Source organism: Triticum dicoccoides, chromosome 6B, assembly GCF_002162155.2.
Source record: "Triticum dicoccoides isolate Atlit2015 ecotype Zavitan chromosome 6B, WEW_v2.0, whole genome shotgun sequence".
NCBI classification, from domain to species: Eukaryota; Viridiplantae; Streptophyta; class Magnoliopsida; order Poales; family Poaceae; genus Triticum; species Triticum dicoccoides.
In genome coordinates this window covers 706,066,917-706,073,975 of record NC_041391.1, presented here as the reverse complement: position 1 = coordinate 706,073,975, position 7,059 = coordinate 706,066,917, and the positions used below count along the sequence as shown (strand labels likewise).

The 7,059-nt window shown below is 39.0% G+C and overlaps 1 pseudogene; it reads left to right on the top strand.

Moving 5' to 3' along the window:
- LOC119321572 overlaps positions 1 to 1,560 on the top strand; it is a 6,670-nt pseudogene extending 5,110 nt beyond the window's left edge.
- The last annotated feature ends 5,499 nt before the right edge of the window (positions 1,561 to 7,059 follow it).

Genomic DNA, 7,059 nt, shown 5'->3' with positions numbered 1-7,059 from the left:
CATCAAGGGTGATGCATACGGCCATCTTATTAACTAGAAATCAAATTGTGCCAACAAAGTTCCAGAGTCTCAAACTTAAAAAAAAAGGCAGCTCACACAGAGCGCAAAAGGCTAGACACACAAACTAGCCATAAAACGATGCCACAACCGGCTGGCTAAACAAGGGTAGGTAAACTAATTGCCTATCCTATTACATGACCGCCATCCAAACCGGTTGAAGATATCCCGAGCTACCATCTCCCAACGGATAGATCCATTAACCAAATGCTCCCTGGCCTCCATCGGAGTGAGTAGCGACCACGAACGGATCACTACCGTAGCTCGGAAAATAACCTGCAAAATGCCTGCCCAAGTGCATTTGGTGGTCTCACTACCCTCGACCTAGAGAATTTGAGATTTGGTGAATCGGACATATCCAACGTCCTCGTCACTTGCAAGCGGCTGAAGCACTTGTGTTTGTACAATTGTGACTCGGGTGATTGCAGCACGCTGCAACTTGAACATGCTCATCTCAGTGAGCTTAGTATTGCCCACTGTAGGCTCGTGCAAGTTCAGCTGAACTGGCTTCCTCAACTCACAAAAGATGGTCTTTGAAGGTTGGCTGCGTTTCCAAGATCCACTGTTTATTGGTCATGTCCCATTGTTGGAGACTGTAAGCCTCACAAACCTCGCCCTTAGTCACAGCAGGATGGTCGAGTTAAGTGAGTTTCTTAGCGGTACCTCTATACGAGATCTGAAGTTGGAATTTAATTCTGAAAAGGTAAGTCAAGATTGTCGCTTTGCGAGCTGTGGCTTCGCTTCTTCTCTGCCCATCTCACCATATGCTTATTCGTTGCAGATTTGGGTGCAGCCAGAATGTCCGACACAACGTCTGGCGTCTGTTTTCCGCCAGCTAAGGTTTGTGAATCTAGCTAATCTTCCTCAAGGGTATGATCTCACCTGGATAATATTTATTCTTGAAGTTGCGCCCTTACTGAAGGAGCTATACATGACGGTATGTGCTTACCTGAAGATCTCTTTTTCCCACATGGGCTTAATGTTAGGTTTTGCAAGATTTTCTCACCAGATACAAAAGATGTCTGCTCTATTGATAACTCATTTTTTTTAATCTTTGTCCTAATTGCTGGCATGCAGGTATCGGATCATGCGTGTTTAACGGAAACGGATAAGGAGAAGAGGAAAGAAGGATCATATAGTGAGAACAAGGGTGTAGAGTGGGACTCTATCACAACAGGTTTCCAACACCAGAGCATGACCACACTCGTCATCATTGGCTTTGAATCTGAAGACTGCTTTGTGAGTTATATCAGACGCGTTATGGTGGCGGCGGTCAATCTAGCAGACGTGTTCTTGTATAGTAGGTTGGTGTATGGCAAGTGCGAGGAGAAGCCTAATAGGTACCCCTGGACTAAAAGGCAGAGGGTCTCACTGAAGAGGAGACTCATAGCTGGGATTGAGTCATTTGCCATATTTCACTTTGTTGGCATGAGGGTTGCCCATATAGAAAAAATGAAGTACCCACAGTGCTCACTGCTTGAGGCAAAAAGGTCTTTTACGTGAGGCTGAAAATGTTGTTGATTTCAGTAAACTGTGTTTGAAGTGGTGTTACTTTGGTTGAGAGTTATTTCAGTCTTTTTATAAATTTTGACCGCAAACTGTATTATTATGTTTTTTTTTCAGGATCAATATATTATTATGCTGTAGTGCCGATTGTTCTCATATAAGTTCAGAATTAGAAACATTTTTCTTCATTGGTAAAATTAACGCATATTATTGCTTTATTACAAATCAACTTGGGGGACGATCGTCACCTGAACTCAAGAGGCCGTTGTGCGTTTGTTTGTCCAAGTTAAAAAGCGACATATATTCCGTGGGGGCAGAATAATTGATGTAAAACAGCATGAATTGTATCACAGAGATATTCCAAAAAAAAACCTTACACTTGGGCAATACTACTACTGCTATAACTACACCTGACCAAAACAGATTGCAGAAACAACATAGCCACTCCTTTTCTTCTTATTAACTACTCCCTCCGTAAAGAAATATTTTAGTGATCTAAACGCTCTTATATTTGTTTACAGAGGGAGTACACTTTAGCTTCTTGGGCATCCTGTAACCTCGAACGACGCATGCATGGTCATGCTCGAAGGGATCCAGGGTCACTTGCTCTGACGGCCTGAACTTGTCGGCCTTGAGCTTCTCTACTTCACTCGCAAACACAGCATCCGCGGCCTGGGTGGAGCCGGAAGTAAAAGATGTCAGCTCAAATGGAAACTTCAGAGTTTCTAAGGTATGTGTAATTTTACTAGTAGAAAAAGGGCCTTTTGTCCTGGTTTATAAGGGCCTTTAGTCCCGGTTCTGGAACCGGGACTAAAAAGTCGTTACTAAAGCCTCCCCCTTTAGTCCCGGTTCTTACACGAATCGGGATTAAAGGCCGTCCACGTGGCCGCAGCCTGGAGCTCCACCTTTAGTTTCGATTGGTGTTACCAACCGGGACTAAAGGAAATTTCTTGATTTTTTTTTTCAAAATATTTTTGAATTTTTTTTTATTTTCAAATTTTTGAATTATTTTAACCTCTAATCTCTAATCACCACCCCTCATCACTGCTCAATTTAACCTCTAATCTCTAATCACCCCTCATCATTCCAAATCATCTAACTTCCCGGAAAGACACCCATCCTCTCACTACTCCAGCCTGAGCACGCTTAACTTCCGGCTTCTATTCTCCCTCATTTCCAAGTCTACACTTGTTGTTTTCCTGACAATGGTAAGATGTCAATCCTATTAACCCTCAGGAATTTAGCTTTAGTATGAAGTCACACATTTCATTGTTTGAGTTTGAAACTATTGTTTTAAAAAACAATAATTATTTAGTAACACTAATATTTCTTGAATAAGTAGTTTGATCATAGTTTGACCACAGTTTGACCAGATTTGACCAAAATTCAAAAAAACTGAAATAATTATTTAATAACACTAATATTTCTTGAATAAGTAGTTTGACCATAGTTTGACCACAGTTTGACCAGATTTGACCAAAATTCAAAAAAAACTGAAATAATTATTTAGTAACACTAATATTTCTTGAATAATTAGTTTGACCATTGTTTGACCATAGTTTGACCATAGTTTCACCACAGTTTGACCAGATTTGACCAAAATTCAAAAAAACTGAAATAATTATTTAGTAACACTAATATTCTTGAATAATTAGTTTGACCATTATTTGACCACAATTTGACCACAGTTTGACCAGATTTGACCAAAATTCAAAAAAACTGAAATAATTATTTAGTAACACTAATATTTCTTGAATAAGTAGTTTGACCACAGTTTGACCAGATTTGACCAAAATTCAAAAAAACTGAAATAATTATTTAGTAACACTAATATTTCTTGAATAATTAGTTTGACCATTGTTTGACCATAGTTTGATCAGATTTGACCAAAATTCAAAAAACTGAAATAATTATTTAGTAACACTAATATTCTTGAATAATTAGTTTGACCATTGTTTGACCACAGTTTGACCAGATTTAACCAAAATTCAAAAAAGCTGAAATAATTATTTAGTAACACTAATATTCTTGAATAATTATTTAGTAACATTAATACTTCTTGAATAAGTAGTTTGACCATAGTTTGACCAGATTTAACAAAAATTCAAAAAAAAAACTGGAATTTGAGCATAACTTTTTTTCCTTTTAGAATTTGAGAATTCTAAAAATTTGCAAACAGGCCATAGGCCATCAAAATCGGATGCGGATTTTCGTGCTGAACATTTTGATATATTATACCTTTTTTTCTAACATCGTATGCAAAAGTTATAGCCGTTTTACATTTTCCCTACACTTTTTGCAAAACATGTCCAAATTTAAGTTTTTAAATTTTCCTAACTAGTACATGTAGTAACATAACTACATCTGGAAGGATTTTAATTTTTGAAGTTTTTATTATTTTCTTTTGCTTTTTACAAAACTGAAAAGGCGATCCACAGGGGGGGTAGAGTTTGAAAATGGGACCTTTAGTACCGATTCGTGCCATGAACCGGTAGTAATGCCTCAAACCCCATTAGTACCGGTTGGTGGCTCGAACCGAGACTAAAGGTCTAACCTTTAGTACCGGTTGGTGCCACGAATCGGTACTAATGGGCATCGCACCCTTTAGTCCCGGTTCGTGTCTCAAACCGGGACTAAAGGGCTCAGGTGAACCGGGACTAATGCCTTAGCCGCACGAACCGGGACCAATGCTCACATTAGTCCCGGTTCGTGACTGAACCAGGACTAGTGTGAATATTGCCCTGTGACCAAAGCCCTGTTTTCTACTAGTGTTTGTACATGACAACCATACTCAAGTATGAAACTGACTAGTACCTTGATGGAAATGAGTGGCCGCCATTCTTCAAGAAGATGCGTTAAGGCCTAAGATTCTAGACGTTGGAAATAAGATGCAATGACAAGGTTCAGAAATAACGCTTGATCACAATATCAACAAGTCACCCACATCAAGCTACACATGAGAGTTTGAGAAATCTTATAAGAATGAACTATTGGAGCTTTCTCGACATTTTAGTAGAATATGATCACTAGAATTTATTTTTAGGTATTGAATCTTATTTCCAGAAAGCAAGAATTAGCCTGCCAGATCATGGATTGAAAAAGAAGAAAAAAGGACTCTTGAGCCATAGTAAAATATTATATTCAAGAACAAAGGCTGTTGGGGGATGGTGAAATATTGTTCCCTACAAACATTTAGTGATTTTTTTGTAACATAAAAGGATCCCAATTTTATTAGAGTACAAAAATTGGCTTATGGATTATACCATGTGTGCCTTTAAGTTTTTGTTATATATTCTTTTGTCTGATGATGAACAATAATGTGTAGGCTCCTTGATTTTTTAGGCCATGTCCCTCACTTTTCTTTACAAAATAAATCAAAAGGTTAACATCTTCTCTTTCATGTGAAACATATTTTTGGGTTGTGAACTTTGTTGTTTCCTAAACAATGGAGTTATAGGTTATGCAATTGACAGTAGTTTTCTTGCTATGGTTACATACTGAAACCTAGAATATAAAATAAGCACATTGTAGCTCACATAGTGAAAAACATGTCATTGATGAAATATGGTGATGATTCTTGGCTTAGCAAAGCGAGCGAATGCTACTAGTATTACCCTATAGACGACAACAAACGTGAACGGCAAAATAACAAATGCAACCTAACAAGTAGGAATTACTTGGAATCTAAACCCTCTGTTTTTTAACTATCATAATTTGGTTAAAAATGAACTAATTTGGGTCCTGAAGGTACGATGGGATGACAACATGATTTAGAAAGATACAAATTTAATCCTAAACCACGAAATCAATGAATCAATAAACGGATTGCTTGTTTGGGTAATTTTCTTCTAGGTTGCTACAAAATAAGGACATTTAGTGTACTATTTTTGCAGACCAATAATGCAAATCAATGGAACCAGCTATCAAGTTAACACTAGCAAAGTTTGAGGCACCCTTTATGCAAGTGGCACGTGCTATGTGTGGTTAAGGAGAAAAAATGTGGTGTTTAGTGGCAAAGTAAAATCTATTTCACTTGAAAACCACGATAGTTGCTGGCAAATAAGTTCCAACTATCCAAGACCGAGAGTTCAAAAACAACACTTTATGGTTGCATGTGTTATGCTCCTCTTTTTTAACTTTGGCAACTATCATAAAACAATAACCATCTATGTTACAAGACAGGGGATTAAGAAATCAGGAGGGTCTTCACGTCATTCCTCTGACGGTTTGTTTCTATAACCTGCTTGAGCGAGCGAATGTGCAACAACGTTACTTTTCGGGCACAATGCACAATTGTCGCCCTGCCAAAAAACATAGCAACTTTCGACAAGTCTCGGTTATCACGACTCCGGATTTTTTTATACTCGGATGGATCTAGAATGGATTGCACAATCTTCATTGAATCAAATTCTATAGCCATAGAGTAAATCCCCATGTCATCTGCTAGGTGCAATCCCTCCAGCAACACGCATGCCTTCATAGAGGGGTGATAACAATCCACAAGTATAGGGGATCGTTTGTAGCCATTTCAATAAATAAGAGTGTCGAATCCAACAAGGAGCTAAATGTAAGATTTATATTGTCTTCAAGTTCTATCGACCATCGATACAACTCTACACACATTAACGTTTGCTTTACCTAGAACAAGTATAAAACTAGTTCGTGGGAATAAAACTAGGAGCGCTTTGCAAGATAATAAAAGTTAGTTGTTGTCTTAAAGATTTTGGGGAACGATGAGAAATATTTTCCATGGGCAATTGAATATGGCACGTGTGATACTTATCATATGCTATTAGGCAGAGGCATATACTAACATACTTACCATACCGGGGTCACATGTTCTTATGATTGGAACTTTAGCAAGCATCCGTAACTACTAAAATCATTAACGTAAAACACAACCATAGCATGAAGTATAAAGTACCCTTTGCTCCCATACGCAACAACCCCCTCACTTGGGTTTAAACTTTTGTCACTCTCGCAACTCATTGTAAGAGAATCATGAGCATATTGCAACACCCTACAGCGGTAATCCCGCATGTTTGCGTGACACGGAGGGCATCATAGGACAGCGCCATAATAACATACAACTCATATCAATCACACCATACCACAATTAACCCGTAGGACAAAAGGGATCTACCCATACATTATAGGATGGCTACACATCATTGGATAATAATATATAGCATAAGGCACCATGTTCAAGTAGAGATTACAGTGGGTAGAGAGAGGTTCCACCGCCGCATGGGGGGAGAAAGGTGTTGTTGATGGTGGCGAAGTTGTTGATGGAGATCGTCGTCACGATGTTTCCCCCGACAGCGCTCCGGCGCCACCAGGAGAGAGGGGGAGAGAGCCCCCTCCTTATTTTTGCTTGGCCTTCCTCCTAGATGGAAGAAGGATTCCCCCTCCGATCCTTGGTCGCCATGGCCCCCGAGGGGAAGGAGGCCCTCTAGATTGGATCTCTCTCTCTCTCTCTCTCTCTCTCTCTCTCTC